Here is a 22,519-nt window from a genome sequence, read left to right as displayed (position 1 = left end):
CTGAAAGCTGAACGTTTTAAAAGGGGACTTGAAAATGAAATAGAACGCGTAAATGATAACGCATGTTAACTATTTTGCTAGTATTTAATAACATTTCCAGTGATATTCGAGGTATGCTTGTCCATACCTATTTCATTTCGTTTTCTTAGTGAAAAATTGGTCATATAAAAGTTGGAAGATTTATTACAGTATGTATAAATGCAAACATTTGTGACATTAAGTACAAGCAATAGGAATAACTTTCTCCGAAATTAAAAATTACTTTATATAAGTTAATAACTCGAAAAATGAAATCCCTGTTCATTAAAATGACGTTACAGTGAACTTTATTTGATTTTATATAACAGTCTTGAGAAAAAGATATGAAAATTGTTCCTGGGTTTTAGGGGATTATAACTGTTAGTACAAAGGTATATACAAGATGCGAGTGATTCTTTGTCAGTAGGGGGTCGACTTACTACTGATGATTCGTAGGGGTAGGGGTATGAGACTGCTGAAGCTTTCAAAAGTGAAAATATGTACCCTGTTCAACTTATGTTAATGTTAATGCGTTGCGGGAGCGATTCTATGATTTTTCTCGTCGTCTTTAATAATGAGTAGCTGAACTCGCACCTAGGTTCGTGATATATTGGTAAAGGTCCTTCATTATTAAGGTGTCTTATATTTTTTCTTGTCGGTCGCTAATTTGTTATGGTCGCTAATAATACCATAAAAGGTTATCCAGATGGGCAATGCGTTAAAAGGACTACTAGTAATTTACTGGAATGTGTATTTTGTATATGGGATTACAAACTCATCATAGACAAGTAGTGCAAGGAACAATTCAGCTTTTACGTGAAACCTACCTACTTCACCGCAACTGGTTGAGATTTGTTAACCTAGATAACTAAATAAGAAACATTTTCAACAAATAAAAGTTATATATTCGTAAAGGATGGTAAACCAGGAATAAAAATTTGCATCAAGCGCATAACTGTATATTCACAATAAGAATTCAAGAAAATTCATAAAATCTTATTGAAATTTTCGGGCATTTCCATACTGAGAGAATGAACATTATTCCAAATATAGCCACTGGAATTCCTTGACAGAGCAAACGATTGAGACGGAAGGTCATAATGTGCTTCACTTGATGTTTTTAATCTTTTCACTTTATCTGTACCCGTGATATAACCCGTAACTTTGGCACTCCAATTAGAAGGTAGTTCAGACCAGTGCAATATCTCCTCCAACAATCCATCTAAGACAGAAGGGGTCTTGTAAGAAGGCACTGCTTTCTCTGTGCCGTGCACATTTTCACTTTCCCCTTCCTCAAAGATAATGAAAGTAGTGTATTTATCGTAGCTGTTGATAACGCCATTCCTTTGGACGTGCCAAGTGATGGATCCGCCACTGTTCTTTTGTGCGGTATGCAGGGTTTCGTTCTCACTAAACTTACCGCTTTCACTGGATTTGAATTCCAGTTGACCCATTCCAGATCCGTCGGTACTGGACAGCGTGATGAGAGTAGCGTTCATCAGTAATACCTTACTGTTTATCTTCTTCGTCCACTGAGCCATTTTCTTGTCTCCGGTCAATTGAACGTTGTAGTATGTTGGGACTATAAGAGTAATGTTATCTGATGTCACATTAAACTTCTCAATTGTATACACAGAAACGCTGGCATTATTGCCAACAACTTTCCACAGAGAGTATCCGAATCGATTCCAGTTGCCAAAGGCAGAACCATTAAAGGCTCCTGTCTCATTCGAACGGACGTCGTAAAGGGACATATCAGGGTTCTTCAGCCACTCCGCTCTCTCGAATTCGTTCCCCAGGTTTTGCAGGTCCTAGTGGAAGATGAGAAATACATCACTGTAAAAAATTAAATAACTTGGATCTAAGTTTGTCGATGTTTCATAATCACGTTTATAATGAAGAATCGCGCTTTTTCTAAAATTCTATGTTTTTATTGCTACATCACCTGAAATTAGGGAAAAAATGGACTTATTTTCAAAATTCTACAAGTATTGAGTTCAGAGATCGGGTATAAATACTTTCAAATAAAATCTTCAATCAGTTTCCCTTTAGGCGTCACAGGTGAACTATATCTGCATGTGGGAATTATTTTGTTTCTTCAAGTGGACGTTCTACTCTTTTTGGAGTGGAGTGGGGGTGAGGAGGAGACGGATGTTCAGACCTTGTTTCTTATTATTTTTCTGCCCATAAGTTACCCGCACTTTCTCTTTCTGGTTGCCTGTATTGCTGGTATCTTCCTGCAAGGTTAGTTTCGGAAGGCACCTCCTCTGCAGTGGGAGTGACATTCTGGGCTCACAAGGTATGGAAGTGGAGTAAAATGTACTGCGAAACCATCAGATTCTGGGCAAAGGGGACAGTGCCAGAAAATCATCTATGACAGATGAACATGATGTTCCTAAAAACGTAAATTCACTAACATAAACCCAGACCTGTGAATAAGCTCTTACTGCTCATGGTCACTTGAACAAGAAATTCCATGTAATAACAGTCATATTTTATATCTCAAATGGTCGTCGTTGAATTAGATAAATATTTTAAGAAAATTCATACTAATACCAAATATATATTAAGAGAACTTGCTTGCTGGCATTTTAATGCTTCTACCTTAAAGTTGGACTGGATTGTCTGCATAACCTGAGAAATGAAGAAAACGAAGTCTTTAGAATATTACTGGATTAGTTGACGGTAAAGTGACCGGAAAGAGGGAAATTTTTCTATAATTATATATGTATATATACATATATATGTGTGTGTAATATACGCTATATACAATATTATATATATATATATATATATATATATATATATATATATATATATATATATATATATATATATATATATATATATATATATATATATATATATATTATATATATATATATATATATATATATATATATATATATATATATATATATATATATATATATATATATATATATATAATGTGTGTGTGTATATATATAATTATATATATATATATATATATATATATATATATATATATATATATATATATATATATATATATATAATTTTATATAATTTTATGTCTGATATTAATCATAAGGACATTTTATTGGATATATCTATAAAAGAAATGTTAAAATCTATGACATTTTTCATACATGAGGGCTAGTAACCCGTACCAGTTGTCCTTTGTATTGTGAGTTGGGAAGATGTGATTATTTTCTAAAATGTCCAGGACCTTACCATTTCTTTTCATATTAAAGACTTTGAAATCTCAACATTTACGTTTGGGTAACTTTGCAGTGTCTGATGGCAGTGGATTGGCAAAGAAAAGATGACGTCAGTGTTATTTATATACCTTATGTATTGATGAATGCTAAATGCGTCTTAATGTCAGGTATTTTTTTTGAGTAATGAAAATGACTCGCAGGGGATTGAAAGATATTTCATTACATTTTAAATCGACAAAAGCAGCGTTGGAAAACGGGATTCGTGTTTGTACATATCTGAGCCAACGTCTAAATGTTTTAAATCAGGTCTTTTTATCTTTCTTTATTATTTTACATCCACGCTTTGATTATTTGCAACAGACATAATGTTAATGTTTTATAAAACATAAATGAAGACGTATTAATGCAAATTATTTTAGTAACAATATTGCTTTTTTTAATAGCAGCATTTATGAAAAAGCGTTTGATTTATATGATAATAAGCCAGATTCCAAATCATTTAATGCAGTAAAAATTAATTGGGAATGAATCATGAAATGGAATGGATTCTTTGAGGAATATAGAATCAGTGAAAGAAACAGAACACGAGGCCAGTAATTGCGAAATCTCATTATAATTGCCTCATCAATTTACTCCTCTAAGGAATAGGACGTACTGTTGACCGGTAGGTTGCCGTACATGATATTAAAGTCTTCAAGCTTGTTGATAGTTGTTGTAGCATTATATATAAAATTAATAAGAACCTAGACCTCATATAAATAATTAGGTTGCAAATAGGTGATAAATTATACTGTATAAAAATCAGGGTTTAATGAAATCTTAAAAGTACTATAGGAAATTATGTTTAATCTGCATATTCAGGAGGAATCTTTTGCACAGAACCACAGACATTCCTGTATTATTATCTGTATGCCTAAGTGTTAGGAAGAATACTTTTCTTTGTTAAACAGTGAACTGCGGCGTTTGATTCTTATCAGCGACTGTCTGATAAACGTTCCATCAGACAAAAAGATGTTTTTCTCAGTTCCGTATCGAGAGATAAATGCTCTATCAATTTATTCATATAATTTTATAGGTCACTTTTCCTCACTTTAGATAAGTTAGTGGACACACAATAAATCGGAAAACGTTAAGAATATCTCAAGATGACGCTTTTCAGAGGAGACAAGTTACTGAAAGGTTATTTTACACCTGTCTATAAGTTCTGTATAATTTTGTTTATCCTAGGCCATAAGGCAGTTGGTTTCGGAGATGGTTAAATAGGCGTCTTTATCAGCTGACGTTTAAAAATTTTCGCTCATATGAGAGTCCGATATTTTAACTATCAAAACACAAAAGGTTTGCAGCTCTGAGCATTACTAGCCACTCTTGTGGCACCATAAGTGGCCGCGCAAAGTGGTGGCCAGAGCACACTAGCCACTTTTAGAGCTACAGTTGTGACGACATGTGGCGACCACATGTGGTATGTTTTACCCGGCCACATGTGGTCGCTACACCGATATCACTACATCACAGTTTCAGCATGACTTGAGGAAGAGGCACTGTCACAGCTTTTATACTTTCAGTGACGTCGCCGCCGCCGTCGTCGGAGAGCGCTATGGATGCACCTAATTACCGCTTTGAGATTGACCCACAGACAGTTTTACATGATAATGAGTGACTTAAGAGCAGATGATGATAAATTTTTTTACTACTTTAGGATGACCCAGGAAAGTTTCAACGAACTCTTGGCCATAATTGGCCCCCACATTCGCAAAGACAGTACACACCTAAGGAAGAGCATTCCAGCTGAGGAGAGACTTGCCATAACATTAAGGTATGTAAATAATACAATTATTTTTAGTGAGTTTATTAAACTGTATTTCAATGAAACTGTACTGCAATACAAAGCTATATTTCCTTTCCTATATCGCTAAGATTATGAATGCTTCCAATGATAACATTTGTGTTGTCACTTCAGTGCTTTGTTCACAAATTACTCATGACTGAATCATCCGACCATGGGGATACCGCTTGTGTTTCAGATAGTTGTGCAGGTGATGGTGTACAGGGTAGTACGGGTTGGCTTTGAGGTACTGTTGATTGTGCATGCATGATGCTAGGAGCGAAATTGTGTGATGTATGACTCGCATGTGAATAGGACTTGGGACTGTTTGTTGATATGATGTAAAATACAGATGATTTGGATGTTGTTTATACCTCTTGATCACATTCATGATTTCAAGCTTAGCATCGAACTCTGACACTCTCAGGAATACTTGAAGTCAGGCACCAGACCAAGAAGAAATCTGTATCATGATCGTGAGGGGCGGTTGCTTTCTTAGCTAAAGCTTCCAGAATAATCTTTTCATCCGAATGTACAGTTGATTTCTTCCTTTTTACATTAGAAGTGGAAGGTGCAGCAGGCTCTCCTGGGTTTTCTCGTTCATCTCCCTGCACTGTAGTATCCTCGACACTTTCAGCTGCATGTGGTTTTGTTGCGCAAATTTCTTGAAGAAAAGACAGCTGTTTGAAGTACAAATATTCCTTCCTCCCACTTCCTGCGCCAGATCCTGATTTTTCTTTCTTCGACAATGTCAATTCTCTTCTATAGGAGTCCCTCAAACTCTTCCATTTCCGTTGTAGATCTGTAGCTGTAAGAAGATGTAAAGATTAGTTATAAAGTTATTAGTCTACACACTAGCTTCATCTAAAATAACTACATGAATAAAATTTCAATGATAGCACAACGTTTTCTCATGTATTATTATTTGTCGGGTTAAATTAAAGTCGCGTCAAAATCTGAGTAAAATGAGTTTCATTTTATAATATGTACATCCTCTCCTATAAGTATAGACACATACGTAAGTAAATGCATTTAATTTAGCAATAATATACTGATTTTTAAATGTTCTTTTCAGGTTCTTAGCAACAGGGTGTTCTCTTTTTGAACTACATTACACTTTCCGGTGTGGGAGTTCCACCGCTAGAGGGATCGTGCAAGAAGTGTGCAAGGCGATATGGGAGTATCTACACGACCTATGTTTCCCAGAATTAACAAAGGAAGAATGGCTGAAAATTGAAGAAGGCTTTCGTTGTGAAGCACAGTTTCGAACTGCATAGGCGCCATCGATGGCAAGCATGTGAGGCTCATTAAACCAACGGGCAGTGGTTCTAATAACTTTTGTTACAAGAAGTATTTTCAATGGTGTTGTTAGCTGTATGTGACGCAAACTACAGGTGTACTTTTTATAGATGTCGGTTCTTATGGTAAAGCATCAGACTCCTCAATCTACAAAAACAGTAACCTCTACCAAAAATGCAGCAAAATACACTGAACATTCCTAGCGATAAACCAGTGTCAACGAATGGGGACCCACTTCCCCTTCGTTTTCGTTGGCGACGAAGCTTTTGGCCTCTACTCATGCTACGCCCTTATGGGGAAAAAATCTCCAACACAAAAAATTTTTTAATTATCGCTTATCAAGAGCGAGGCGATGCATCAAAGTGCTTTTGGCATTCTCACAAATAAATGGCGCATATTTCATAGACCACTGGATTTACATGTTGAGAATGCCGAAAACATTATCAGGGCATGTTGCACTTTACACAACTTTGTAAGAGAAAGGGATGGTGTACAGTTTGAAAACACACTGAATGTTGTAGGTCTGACTGATGGTGATGGTGCAATACAAGCAGGATGCCCTCGATCCGCTATAATAATAGAGAAAAGTTCTCGGACTACTTTTCTAGCATAGGATCAGTGTCGTGGCAGGATAGAATGATTGGGAACAGAGTGTAGGGCAAGTCAATGTGTGACATAGTAAAGGATGTAATGTTACAAACTTTTTCTAAATTATTTCTTGTGTCACTTATGTATTAGATATACATTATTATACATTATTATACAGCTATGTATGAAATACTAGACTTACAATATCAAATATTGTGAATATAAATATATGAAATGTAATACTTACTTGCTTTGTTTTTTTCTTGGCAATCCAACTCATTGAAGTTGGGTAAGAATATAGAGCACAATTCCTCCCATGCCTTTGCTTTCAAAATTTTGTTGCTGTATTCCTTGAGGCGCACGTCCCAAATCGCTGGCCTATCTTGTATTTCAATAGTAAATCGGTCTGTGTCAAAGCCGAATGAAGCCACGGCAGATACAGCCGGACTACAAGTTTGTCAAGTCACACTCTGCAAACAATAACAAATGGTATTTCAAATAATGCCAAATGGGAAACAAATTTTAAATACGATTACAATGACAGAATAACGCCAGTGATATCTTACTTAGCAGTGATTAAATTTATTTGATTAAATGATTAAATTATAAACAAAACAGTTAAAAAAACATGCGAAAAACTGTGTCCGTTAATATTTCATTGAATTTATCATTTCATTTGTATTGTATTTTTTATAACTTACATTTATTAACTTATCGTTGAAAACGGGAAGGTTATGTATTAGGTACAGTTTGTCTGTTTATAAATAAATATTGACCTTTCACACTGAAAAAGAATGCTAGTACAATTTATTGGGGTTTAATAACTTTACCTTGTTTGAACAGCAGGACAACACACACCTCACCTCTACGAAGTTTCCTGCATCACTGATTAGCAGCCACATGTGGTCGCCAGAGGTCGCTAGTGTGCTCTCAGCCAGCCACAAAACGCCGCCACAAAATGCGCTGTTTGTGGCGGGGACGAGCGACCGCTTGCACAGTCGCGAGCCACAGACACAAGTGTGATCGGCAAAGCTTGAAAACAATGGAAACCTATGGGAGAAAATATCCCCGCCACAAAACGCAGCCACTTGTGGCTCTACAAAGTCGCCAGTGTGTTTAGTAAGTCATGAAGCAAGACGTCATCTGATGTTTGAAATTTTTTTATTTTTCGATAAAAATAGTGGGTGACTTTAACAAGCAGAGCCTAGACCTCCTTAATTGCAGTCAGGTTATGAGGTCAGGCAGAGTCCCTCAGAATTCCCCTTTTCTATAGGGTTGAACTAATCAGCATTTTTGTGATCAACAGTGTGGAAGGCAGGTCTCCAAGTTTATTAATCCTGGCTATTATTGCAAATAATAACCATAAGCAGGTCTTGAATACCAGCAAAACGCATAAATGTACTTTGTTTCTTTGCGTGTATTTACCGGCAGATACTACACACATTTGAAACTTAGAATATATGTATCATCTTTATCAGAATGTAAATTGTACTTGATTTCTCTGGTGACTTTAAAGTTCGATTGTCCTCTCTTATAAGTTCCTCATATTTAAGGATAGGCCCTACTCTACTCTAATTACGCAGCATGGAGTCTATAAAAATTTTGAAATCATTCATAACTTAGATGTCACTGAATGATGTTGCGCATATTGCAGTTGCATCCCTAACTTTATTGAATCTCTGTTGTTTAGATTTCTTCCGTTTTTTGGACTCACTAAAAGGAAGGTGAAACACTGACTCTTTTCTCATAACCTTTTCAGCGTCATATGTTCACCACACTAAGGTTGCCTTCATTTCTTATTTCACTCAAAGGAAACCAGGTCTAGACAGATTCTCGTTCAGAGAAAGTTCTAATTTCTTAATTCATTTATTCAATTTGAATTCGGTAACGGCTTCGCCGCAGCCAGCCTCAAGAACAACCTTTTATACGTAATAAAAGAAGCGCCATTAAAATGGCTGAATCTACAATTCCACTGCCAAGAATACTATGGAACGTGCAGTAGACTCTTTCACTAATATGGAAGGAGTTCGTGGAATATATAAGTTCATTTCCGTCTTTTCTTTCCAATCTTTTCCCAGTGTAGAATTGAAACGGCGCTCGGCCAGACCTTGGAAAATCTTTTATGGGATCAAGGAAGCGTGTAATGTTGGCCGTAATGATATGCCTGCTCCTTCTTTCGTGTGCTAAAAGCACCCGTAGTCTTAACAACAGAAGAGCAGTAATACCTCAGACTTATAATGTATCAGAATAAAGAATATATGATACCAAAAGCCGTCATTTGATACATAATGCTCTCTCACCGATTGTTGAATCACGTGTGTTTGAAAGATAATTTTGACTTTTATTTGCACTTTATTTATGCACACATACCGGTTGGTTAATCCGAAATATTTACGGAAAATATGCGTAATATTAACACAACTTCAAATCAATAAGATCAATAACACTTAACAGTTAATGCAGTCAAATCATCAGAATGAACAGAAATCAAAATACAAAATATAACTTACTAACATATGTGCAATATTGTGAACACGCGTTCCAAATCGACTTAAAGTGGATTAGTTATTATAGTTATTATTGTTATGTTACGATTAATTAGAATACAGGCCGTCTTGTTTTCATGGCTCTTCCGCAACGTTGTAATCTTCCTTTACTACCAGCATTACAGTATAACCTCTTTAATACCGGCACTCAAACAAACTGATGAAATTTGTTTGAGTATCACAGTGCATTGAAGACACCAAATTACACGAGATTCGCGAAGTATCGTTTTGGGTTAAAACTATACAACTTACTCTTTCGAGTTCGCAGCAACTGTAGATATGACATCTTGGTAAAAATGACTAGTTGACGCCATTCAGTTCATTTTAACTGATATTGATAAAATATGACAACAATTTTTCCGTCGTACGTTTGTACCATATCATTCACTCAAGCTAAGCTATTAAAAGACAGATTTCTACTTTACACACAATAGCCTAGAAAATTTCACTTCCTTTTACCACTAGGGTTGGGCTTTAACAACTAAAAAAAAAGGTTCCCATACCGCCAGTTATGACAGCTAACCAGTGCAATTTCAAAATGTCTTAAGTATTACGGTGTCTATGATAGGGTCTTAAAGCGACGAACGATGAGCTCACGAATCATTCGTACACCTATGCGTGTGGGTAAATAAGATTACTCGTTGTTAATTTAACTAGAAGATAGATAAATTAAAGAAATGATAGTTGACGACCAGAATGATTCGTAAAATGTAAAATGCACTAACAGCAACTATGTATATAAAAATGAAAAATAAAATTTTTAAAACAGTTTTATTAAAATGCACTAAAAAGTACAAAATATTTTTTTAAACACACCAGGATTTTCTTACAATTAATCATGTCTTCAAAAATAAAAGCGTGGGGGCCAAATATGGAAGGAATGCTTTAAGAAATATATATCTTTATTTTATACTTTTTAGTTTTGACAGAAATTGTAACCGATTTATGATTGTAACAAAACAAAACAAAAATTGAACGTGATATCATGTCGGCCAAAGAAGGTTTGAAAAATCCGAAGAGTTTCATAAAAATCCAGAGATACTGGGAGAGGTCACTGTAGGGTCACTAGAGGTCACTGCTGACCTACTGATCATGTAAGGTTGTATTGTCACGGGGATTGAGCAACCATGCAAAATTTCAAGTCCATCCGACGAAGGAACAGGTCGAAAATTGAGTTACAAGATTTGACCCAGACAGACAGACAGACAGACAGAAGCGGAAGTCAGTTTAAATAAAGCATGTAATAAAAACAAAAATAGAATCAAGCCTTCTGTTAATGTTCAAACGAAAATTAATCCGAACCAACAGATGTTGACCCTACTCTTAACTAGGACCTGCTTAAGAAAGAGAAAACCGGATATAAATGAATTAAGTTTGGTTTATCTCAGGTAGTCGTCATGAAATTACACAGGTCTCTCTCTCTCTCTCTCTCTCTCTCTCTCTCTCTCTCTCTCTCTCTCTCTCTCTCTCTATATATATATATATATATATATATATATATATATATATATATATATATATATATATATATATATATATGTATATATACATATTATATATACAGTATATATATATATATATATATATATATATATATATATACATATATATATATATACGTATGTATGTATGTATATACATATATAAATATTTATATTAAGATAATAAATTAGAAGTGTTAGAACTCTCTAATAATGGCCGCTTTAAAGTTCTCAGACATCATTACAGCCTTATCAGCATTCAAGTGATGAAATGAAACTTGTGATAGTCTCCACCACCTCCCGCTCTCTCTCTCGACTCTGATACATTGAGTTCCTTAAAATTATGTATGTATATATATATATATATATATATATATATATATATATATATATATATATATATATATATATATATATTTATATATATATATATATATATATATATATATATTTATATATATATATATATATATATATATATATATATATATATATATATATATATATATATATATATTTATATATATATATATATATATTTATATATATATATATATATATATATATATATATATATATATATATATATATATATATATATCTATATATATACTGCATATATGTGTGTGGGGTGTTCATGCGTGACATCTATATGCTAGTAGAATCCCATTTTTATCAGCAAGTAAAAACAATAAATACTACATGAAGTTTGTAGGCTAAAACACTATTTCAGACTATGTCATTTCAGTTATTATCACTGCTATTAGTATTTATAAAGTTCGTAAATTCTCAGTAAGAATCGTTTTGCTAATATACAATTAATAATATCAAGATGATTGTGTTTCAAAAAAAAAAAATAATCCGTTAAAATAAACCTTATCGTTGACCGTGGGAAGGTCCAGGCCGTTAAACTAAACTTGAATGATTCAAGTCAGTTATTGGAAGAAAAGGTTCAACACACACAAATCGCGCTGTGGAGGAACGTTCATTTTTCATTTTCATTTATACAGTAAATGTGGATCAAGGTTCTAACCAAAGCAGACAGCTTTTTGCGCTGATAAAAATATTTTCATTCCGTTTGTTGGAGTGTAAAAGTGGAAAAAGCTGGAAAATATTGGGTACATAACGTTTCATGGCCATAGTAGTAGTTCTAACGTAGTATACTTGGCAAATGTACTTGTTCAGTGTGAGAATTGTATACGCATCCTGCATTCAAGGCCGTACCATTTACAATCAAAGTCCTGTTAGCAATAAGTAAATGACAGACATATGCGGTAGCTAAAAAAACAAAGGTGAATGCTTCACATAAGCAAAGTGTTCAGTGTCTATATTTTACTATCAACATACTAGTAGCAGGAAAGTAACTGTAGTTCACACGGTGTTGTAGGTTCTCTCTTTAGATCTGATCAGTGCTTAAGAACATTTGGGCATTACACAATAACTGGTGAACACAATTAAAATTACATGAGTATCGGGAAATAAATATTCATTCAAGTGATGATAATGAATAAATAAACATGTCCGTATCTGTGCACAGGACTTGTGAGCCAGCTATTTTTTCAAGACAATATCTTACGCATACAGAAACATAACGTTCTTCTCAATACAGCACATAATGCATGCAGATAGGATTCTTGGGCAGAGGAGCAGTAAACATGCCGGGGGTATACATACAGTGTGGGGCTGTGAATTTTACAGACTATGTGGGATGTGAGACGAGGCAATCTGGACGGGGTTTTTGTATTACCCAACAGTAGTGTGAATCTTCCTCCCTTGAGACAGATGTCTCAAGACTTGTAAAATTTTATATCTTCGGTGAGGGTAGATCTAACTTCTCACACTTCATTCTTCTTTATATTGTTTTATATTTGTTCTGTTTTTTAACGATATGTTACAATTTAGAAATGACTGTTGTTGAAGTGTGAATAAACCTTGCAAACTGATATAGTTTGTTTGATTTTTATGAGAATGCTCTGTCTATCTATCTATCTATCTATCTGTCTATTTGTCTATCTATCTATCTATCTATCTGTCTATTTGTCTATCTATCTATCTAGCTATTTGTCTATTTATCAAGAACGTAGGGTTAAATTGCCCAGGACATATTTGCAAAATATGCCAGATAAACTTCAGGCCCAAATTGACTCACTCTCAGAAGGGTAAAAGTCATAACACAGCTCACTCTCTTTGGGCTGTAAACATGTTTTGTTTTGAATCTGGTCGTCCTGAATGTAAGCATTAAATTAAAGCGAATATTTCGTGACCCTTTGATGTGTGCCCCATTCGTCATGATTTAGTATTTTTAAGATCATTAATAAGAGATATAGCAAATGAAAATGAAGTTCTTTCAAGTAATTCTATTGAACAGACAGTACATTTTTATACATCCCCTAATTTCGTTGCTAATTTATGCATAATCAAATAACTATTGTTGATTAATACAAACTCAGTGACCAAAAAATCCCTCTTCATCGACTTAAAATCATAACATCTCATTCCTGAAGAGGCTAAGTAAAGGGACTATATAATAATATCCAGTAAAACCGTCTAAGCTATTAAGGCCTCCGTTAACCCCGTCTGGAGTGCAAAGTAAACTCTTCTCTTCGAGGGCTGATTGAAACCCCGTATTAATCGTCCTCTCAATTCCGCACCCAGCATTCCAGAATTACGGTTCCGAAGTTCGTGATGAAACAGGGCGGGATTTAGGAGGTGAAGCTGGAGGGTCGCTGTCAAGCAGATTTTGACTCGAGGTGGCTTTTCTCTCTTCATCTGAAAGGATAAAACGACGTATTCCTCATCTTTTTCAACTTATAACTATTAGCAGATAAGATTATCGCCGATTTTATCTTTTTTTTTTTCTTAGTATCGTTGCTCATATTATTATTATTATTATTATTATTATTATTATTATTATTATTATTATTATTAACGTTGTTGCTGTTGTGTTCCTGTTGTTACTGTTATCAAGAGTTATAATCTGACTCTTTGCTTAACATCAAGGAACAGCAACTAGTCCCACCCTCCAGCGTTCGTTAGCAGTAACTATATGTGGATCAAAATTTCTGACCATTGAAAGTAATAACTATTTAGTCATTTCTCGTTAATTATCGTAACAGCAACAAACTCTCTCTCTCAGTAAAGTAATGCTTTTCTCATTTATAATAAAATACAGAGATCAGTGATATGGAAGTTAAATTTTATTTAGTCGTGAAAATGTGAAATTTGAGAAGACCAGAAGTCTGATATAACGTCTTGATTTTTCCCTTGTGGAGCCAGGCACCTTTATTCACCTGTCAATATCAGTATGAGTAATATTACTGCTCCATGAAAATTATATTTGCATAGTTAGTAACGACAGCATCAGTAAGGATGGCAGTTTTCATTGCAAATTATTACGCAAGCTGCAACATGACCCAAGGGACCTGTCTGCCGTGCAATTGGAATTGATATCGCGAATTTTGAGAACTTATACCAAATATACACTACGAATCTCTTTGTGATTAACCAAAGATTTAGGAGTAATAAGAGAAGTTTAGGCGTAAACGTATCCCTTTTTTGGTAGTGGTTTCTGTTGTTTAAATGTACTGGTTTTGAATTTTTACCACAATACGCAGCACTGTTGAATTAAAATATATAAAGACCAAATTCATTTTTATCTTTAAAATTCGATGTTTATTGTGCAGTTTGAATGGAATCAATTTTTTCTTGCAATACGATATTTGTAAACAACGAGCGATTTCACTTTTTTCCTAAAGCTTCTTTCAAAGGATGTAGGACCATTACATCTGCCGACTAAAAACGTGGAAGAATTTTAATAATGGAAATGGAAGGCATAAAAAATTTCTGCAGTTTTATCAATGTATCTATGATATCAAAAAAGTAAGAAAGCAAAAGTCTTTTGTATTGGTAATATATAGTGTGTAGAAGGAAAGGATATTTTAAAAAGTAATCCTATTAAATTGCAAGGCGCTAACATTGAAATTTTTTCCCACGCATTGATTTGGTTCTCCAGATATTCAACTTTCGCATTATAGTGTACTATATATATATATATATATATATATATATATATATATATATATATATATATATATATATATATATATATATATATATATATATGAATGTCTTTTCCTGTAATACTACAGTGTAATATGAATATAAGAAGGCCCATAAAACACTATTTAAACGTTGAAACCATATATTTCGGGCACTTGCTTCTGTGCCCCTGTTCACTGGTAGAATATGGACAGGTGGACAGTTACAATGGTATATATACAAAAACATAAAGGTGTGGCCTTAGGCCTGATGTTATGGAGGTGGCGTTTCTTAAGAAGGAGGAGAATGACCAAATTCCCCTAGTGGTTTTTGGCCTCATTACCTCCCGTTTGGTGATGGATCGGCGGTCGCGTTTCTTGGTCATCTTCTTCAGGAGGGGTTTGAGGATTAAGGTGTCGATGTCGTCCGATTTCCAATGTCCTCCTGACAGGTTCATATTGTTGGTTTGATTGATGATAGCAGATTCCAGCATCTTTCTTTTGTACGGACAGCCTCTTGAAAACCAACTCCACCCCACTCAGTTAATGACATGCCCTGTATTTCTGATATGTAGGAAAATTCCCGAACTCTCCGAAGCATAACGTACTGATCTTTTGTGCTCTGTTATTCTTTGAGAGCGATCTACCTGTCTCGCCTACGTAGATGTCATGACAATTGCTACACGGTATCTTGTAAACTCCGGCTTCTTCCTTTCGTTATTTAAGTATACGTTAATGAGCGAACTCCCGATGGATTTGTGATAATGGAAAATGAAAGGATTGTTAGACCTGAGTTGTCCGTTGGCCTTTTGGATGTTTTCATTGTACAGAAGCTTTATTTTGTTGTTGAAATCTATTTGTCTGTTGTGAGTGGGACCTCTATAGTATATTTTATGAACCTGTCAGGAGGACATTGGAAATCGGACGACATCGACACCTTAATCCTCAAACCCCTCCTGAAGAAGATGACCCAAGAAACGCCGATCGCCAGATCCATCGCCAAATGGGGAGCTAATGAGGCCAAAAACCACTAGGGAATTTGATCATTCTCCTCCTCTTAAGAAACGCCACCTCCATAACATCAGAGGCCCTAAGGCCACACCTTTATGTTTTTCTATATATACACCATTGTAACTTTCCACCTGTCCATATTCTACAGAGTGAACAGGGCCACAGAAGAAAGTGCCTGAAATATATGGTTTCAACGTTTAAATAGTGTTTTATGGGGTCTTTATATATATATATATATATATATATATATATATATATATATATATATATATATATATAGATAGATAGATAGATAGATATAGATAGATATATATATATATATATATATATATATATATATATATATATATATATATATATATATATATATATTTGTATATATTTATTAGATATAGATATATGTATATAATACATGTAGTATACACACATATTATATATATATATATATATATATATATATATATATATATATATATATGTGTGTGTGTGTGTGTGTGTATAATGAAATCGATATTAAGTGATACTTGTGGCTTAATATTTGAAAATATACAAATGCAAAAAGTTCATGACAAAACTTCATATATATATATATATATATATATATATATATATATATATATATATATATATATATATGTATATATATATACTTATATGTAATTGTATAACCACAATGCCCTCTTAACTTCTAAGGTCGGCAACTTGACCCCCTTGTGATTATGGTGACACGGGTTCATTTCCCGCGACCGGACATCCAAGCCACTTCAATTTCTTGCACTTGGATATTTACGGCTTTGTAGTGACAAGCATATCCATAAACCACGAAGAATTCGAGAAGTTAAGAGGGCATTGTGGCTATTACAATTACATATGTATCTGGTAAAAGTGATCAGTAGATTCTACCTATACTGTACATATATATAATATATATATGTGTGTGTAGTAGTATGTATTTTCGCAGCACTGTTTCTCCTAACCAATGAGTTGTGTTCGAGAAAAGAAGCGCAATGATCATTGCCACATTCATACTTCAACTACTGAATCGTGGACCAACCCAATGAGCAGAAAACTTCCAAAGAAGCACTATATGCCTCAACGACCTTCGCAAAAGGCTCATCAGTAGTGTGATAGACGCTTGTATTTAGTATATTCTTGCTGCGAGAGAAAATGCCTGGAAAATGAAGAAATTAGAAATTCAGAGAAGGTAAAGATTATTGATATGATAAATAAGCCAAGATTGAGATGGCACTGACGTATGGTAAGGATGAGTGAGGAGAAAGTTGTGAAGGGGCTGGGTGGACCTTTCTGGGGGAGAAGATTGAAAGGGAGGCAGATGATTAGATGGCGGAGAAAGTGAAGAAGGATTTGAACAACAGAGTCTCGAAGGGGAAGAAGCTTTGACAGAAATGGTTGAGAAGACACATCAGGGCAACCGACCCCTTAGCTTAGGGATGGCGCTTGGGATGAAGATAGACGTTAGTATTTAGGAAATTTATTGAAGAGACGAGAGAATTTTTTCACAATAAAAATTTCCAAAGCCGAATGATATGTTATTTTCCGAACACGTAAAGTGGATGAAATTTCTCATTTGTTCAGTATTATCGACATTACAGCTTTAATTAATGTTCTAATTAATGTTCCCCTTTTATCTTCTTTAGTAAACAGCTAACACCACTTTGTCCAAATCTTCAAGTTTTCCTTTGAGTGATTTATGATACAATATACAATCTATTAACTACATAATCGTGTTCATATTCGTTAATATTTCTCCCTGTAATCATTTGCCTCATTAGTTGATCGTTCAGCTTTTCATTTAAAGTAATGACTAAATTTCACCTCTCTTTGTTACTTTCTGTTCATCTTTCGTTCTCGCTTTGTATTGCTTCCTCTCGTTAATATTACTTTGTTTCTTCATTTGGGTTTCTTTCTGTGTTAGTTTTCTTTTATGATCCACTTTCAGCTTTCGGGGTTTTAATTCCCGCAAGTAATCTGATCCTTTTAGCGATTTTTACATTTTTTCAATATTTCGTAGTGTTACTCTCGTCTTCACTCTGTTCCTCTTTGCAGTTTTCCTTCTATTACTTGCTTTTGCTTTTTATTTCGATGTATCTTTGCACAAATATCTTATCTGGTATAATATCTTGGGATACAAACAAACCAAATCTCTCTTCTGTAATCATCGTTATTTTCATTACTCGATATAGTCTATGGTAGGTGTAGCACTGACTGAGGTTAATGTGCGTTAATTAGTTGTCAGCTGACTTATATATAAACAATCAGCAATTTCAATAACTATATCCTTTGATGACACGAGACACGAAATGATCATCATGTGTCAAAGCCCTGAAAAATGAGTCGTATCAAAACCTTTCGACAAAAGGCAAAGGAGTTCTCTTCAAGGAAGGTAGACATAAACACAGGTACTGTCTAGAGCGACCTTTCCGATACTCTTGTCTTTGTGGAGAAAAGGTGCCCATTCACAACAATACTTCTCGCGGCCTGAAGGGTGGCTGGAACCTACAGTAGTGTACTGTGGCCAAGATAGAAGAGGAAAATGAGTTTATTTTTTGTACTTAAAGATGATGTTGCAAATAAACCTCCTCTCCTTTCTGGTCAATAGTTAAGGTTTTATTTGCATTGCAAAGAATGTAGTCTTTGTGTATTTATAGTGCGTATAAAAACCAATTTGCCTAGAGTGATTATACTTACTTAAGAATATTGCCTATATACTGAATTTATCTTCATGAAACTGTGCCAGATGTGGATAATTTATAACAGTAGGAAAAGAAAGACGGTGTTTGATCAGAGTGAATATAAACTGAGATCTATGAGAACCTAGAAACACCAAAATTTCATTCATTTTTTATTTTAGAACCATTATTAAAGTAAACAAAATTTAATGGTATTTTCTTTTAAATGCAACACAAACTTATGCTGTCATGGTCCTTAAAAAAAGGATTTTTATCATTTTGTCTAATTTTCTGGTAGGGCAACCACCACCACCACCTCTCTCTCTCTCTCTCTCTCTCTCTCTCTCTCTCTCTCTCTCTCTCTCTGAAGCACCTTCCTATAAATATCTTCTCTAGTAGGATGAGTGACAGGCCCATCACCCATATCTAATAGCCTTCTCATCTCAATTTACACTTGCCATCTATTTTTCACATCAAAACTAAAGGATTACCGTAAGTTAGTGTCTGTAGGTGGTTTAGCCATGAGGAAAGAATGGAGAACGATAGGTAACTAAGGATTTGTAATAATTAGGAATTTGAGAGACTTGACACTGTGCTCATTTTGGTCGACGCACTGCTGAAGGGTTCATTGTAGATATATGAACAGGCGGGAAGTTGCTTAAGGATTTTAAACACTTGACAACGACTGTTGTCTTGTGATTGCACCAGCTGGCTATTGAGGGAATTGTTGGTATACATTGCACATATATATATATATATATATATATATATATATATATATATATATATATATATATATATATATATATATATATATATATATATATATTATATATATATATATATATATATATATATATATTTATACAGTATACAAATAAATATATATATATATATATATATATATATATATATATATATATATATATATATATATATATATTTTATATATATATATATATATACTGTATATATATATATATATATATATATATATATATATATATATATACATATATATATATATATATATATATATATATATATACATATATATATATATATATATATATATATATATATATTGTGTGTGTGTGGATCTAGGTATTTTGACTCCCAGAACTCTGATCCATGTAATTTCACTCCCGGCATTTTGGCTCCCGGTAAATTGAAATCCGGCTTCTTTAACACCCGGTAATTTGGCACTCAAAAGAAACACATAGCTTATTCAGGAAGTATGTTTTTTTAAACAGCTTAGAGCCTTAGGGCAATTACCTTATTAAGGAAATGGAAACTGCTTAATTTTATTGTTTAGTAAGTTGAAGGCTTAGTTTACATATTATTTATTTATTTATTTATTTATTTATTTATTTATTTATTTATTTATTTTTCGTATTAAGCACGTCAGTAACATTGAGCAGTTGCATCCGATCTCCTGGCGTATAGACATTTTTATAACCATGTCTCTTACCTTTCAGAGCACCCGTTGGCAGTGTTTCATATAAACTATATGGTAGGTTCGGGTTCCAATGTCCCAGTTGACGTTTAACAAAGCATATTTCAACTTTAGCTTTTGGCTGCATTTTAGAATTGACAACTTTGTGTTGAAGATCGTAAGCTTGTTTCTAACGGAAATTATTACCTTCAAAAGTTTGGAATGGCTATGAGCACTCCTCTGTCCCCAGTACTTAGCAACCTATATCTGGAATTTTTTGAAGTAAAAATATTGCCTGCTATTCAGCCTAAAGGGGTTCATTGGTTTCGATATGTTGATGACATATGCTGTGTTTGGCCCATATCCGAGAATTTGAACAGATTTTTAGAAAAGTTAAATAAGTTAGTACTTTCTATAAAATTCACCGCCGAAGAAGAAAATAATTTTATATTACAGTTTTCAAATGTTTTAGCACACAAGAAGGATAGAAGCTTTGTGTTTGATGTTTACAGGAAGCCTACCAACGACTGTTCCTATATCCACTATCATTCGAATCACCATGTCAGTGTAAAACTCAGCTTATTGCATCATAGTTTAAAGGGCATTAAGGATATGCAGTCCGGAATTCTTAAAGAGAATTTTGTAAAAATTTATGACGTATGAATTAGGTTAAAATACCCAAAGTCTTTAATTAACAAACCTTTGCAGAAAGCTGAAAACATTGTTTTTTTTTCAATACTCCAATATGGAAAGTTTTAAAGATCATGTTTTCAAGAATTCAGGAAAAGTTCAAAATTGTCATAGTTCGTAACTCCCCAAAACAATTCCGCGGTTGCATTTACACGATTCCTTGTGTTCGATGTCATAATAAATATCTAGGTCAAACTGTTAAAGAACTGGATTACCGTATTAGTTCGAACAGGTCAACTGACAAGTGGTTTATTTGTATTTATGAATGATTTTAACCACTGCATAGACTGGAAAAACTAATCTGTGATGACTTTCTTGTAATACTTTTGTTAAAATAAACATCACTGGATCTGCTTTTATTAAGCATTTTAATAATCATCTTATGAATCTTAGTTCCGTGTTTTTAAATTGGATAGTTACCTTTTTATAAAATTGTGGGGTAGTACAATGTCACGTTTTAGCGATTGCTTGTTTTACTAACTGCAGTTTGAGTGTTCAAGGGTTTGTAAAGTATTCATGCTTATTAATTGGTAATGATATTAATCTGTATTTTTAAACTACTCTTTATGAAGTATTGCGGTTCTGCTTGTTGATGAATTTGATCTTATTTTTTATGAAGTTTCCTTTTTATGTTTATAAAAGTGCTTGGGACGTGTTCTTTCATTTTCATCTTCCCTGTGGTGATCTACATTATATATATATATATATATATATATATATATATATATATATATATATATATATATATATATATATATATATATATATATAATTTATCTATATATATGAAAATAGATGTATGTGTGTGTATGTTCCACGTACAGTATGAAACGCTTGAGCAATTTCAACCAAACTTGGTATACATATGACTTACCATCTGGGAAAGAACACTGTGGGGGTAAGACATCACTGTCACCAAATGGAGGGTGTGGGAAGGAGTTGAAATGTAAAACTTCAGCCCCGATAGGAAGGGGGTTTGGGAAAGGGGTGACATGTAAAATTAACCAAAAACGACAGATATTAGTGTCTAATCAACAGTTTTCGAGGTCGCTGAGAAGAATAGTGACACTCCCTATGCCCTTTAAGTCCAAGTTCATCCCCAATAGGGAGGGGGGTGAAAAGGGGTGGGATGGGGGTGACATGTAAAAACAACCGAAACGACAGATATTAGTGTCTAATCCTTAGTTTTCGGGTCACTGAGGTGAATAGTGACACTCTCATGCCCTTTAACTTAGTCCAAGTTCAGCCCTGATAGGAAGGGGGAGTGAGAAAGGGTGAAAAATAAAATGTAAAAAAGACAGATATTAATGTTTAATCAATAGTTTTTGAGGTCGCTGAGATGAATAGTGATGCTCCCGGTGCCCTTTAAGTCCAAGGTCAGCCCTGATAGAAATGGGGGGTGAGATGGGGTAAAATATAAAATCTCAAAAATGCTGGGCAATGTAACTATAACTGAAGCAACTATCTTAACAGGAAAGAGAGAGAGAGAGAGAGAGAGAGAGAGAGAGAGAGAGAGAGAGAGAGAGAGTTTTGGGAGGAGAGGAAGTGAAAGAGAGAGTAGAGGGGTTTTGGGAGGAGAGAGGAGAGAGAGAGAGAGAGAGAGAGAGAGAGAGAGAGTAATCCCTGGGCCAGGTTGGTCAGCTAGCATGTATATATATATATATATATATATATATATATATATATATATATATAT

General features: G+C 34.0%; 1 long non-coding RNA gene and 1 pseudogene across 1 annotated transcript in view; both read left to right on the top strand.

Annotated features, from left to right (window-relative positions):
• Positions 1-22,519, top strand: part of LOC136831289 (uncharacterized) — a 240,168-nt gene that overhangs the window by 145,398 nt on the left and 72,251 nt on the right. The window lies entirely within an intron of this gene.
• LOC136831641 (uncharacterized) lies at positions 2,392-6,958 on the top strand (annotated as a pseudogene).

The sequence above is a fragment of the Macrobrachium rosenbergii genome, chromosome 48, assembly GCF_040412425.1.
Source record: "Macrobrachium rosenbergii isolate ZJJX-2024 chromosome 48, ASM4041242v1, whole genome shotgun sequence".
Classification (NCBI taxonomy): domain Eukaryota; kingdom Metazoa; phylum Arthropoda; class Malacostraca; order Decapoda; family Palaemonidae; genus Macrobrachium; species Macrobrachium rosenbergii.
This window is presented reverse-complemented; position numbering and strand designations above follow the sequence as displayed.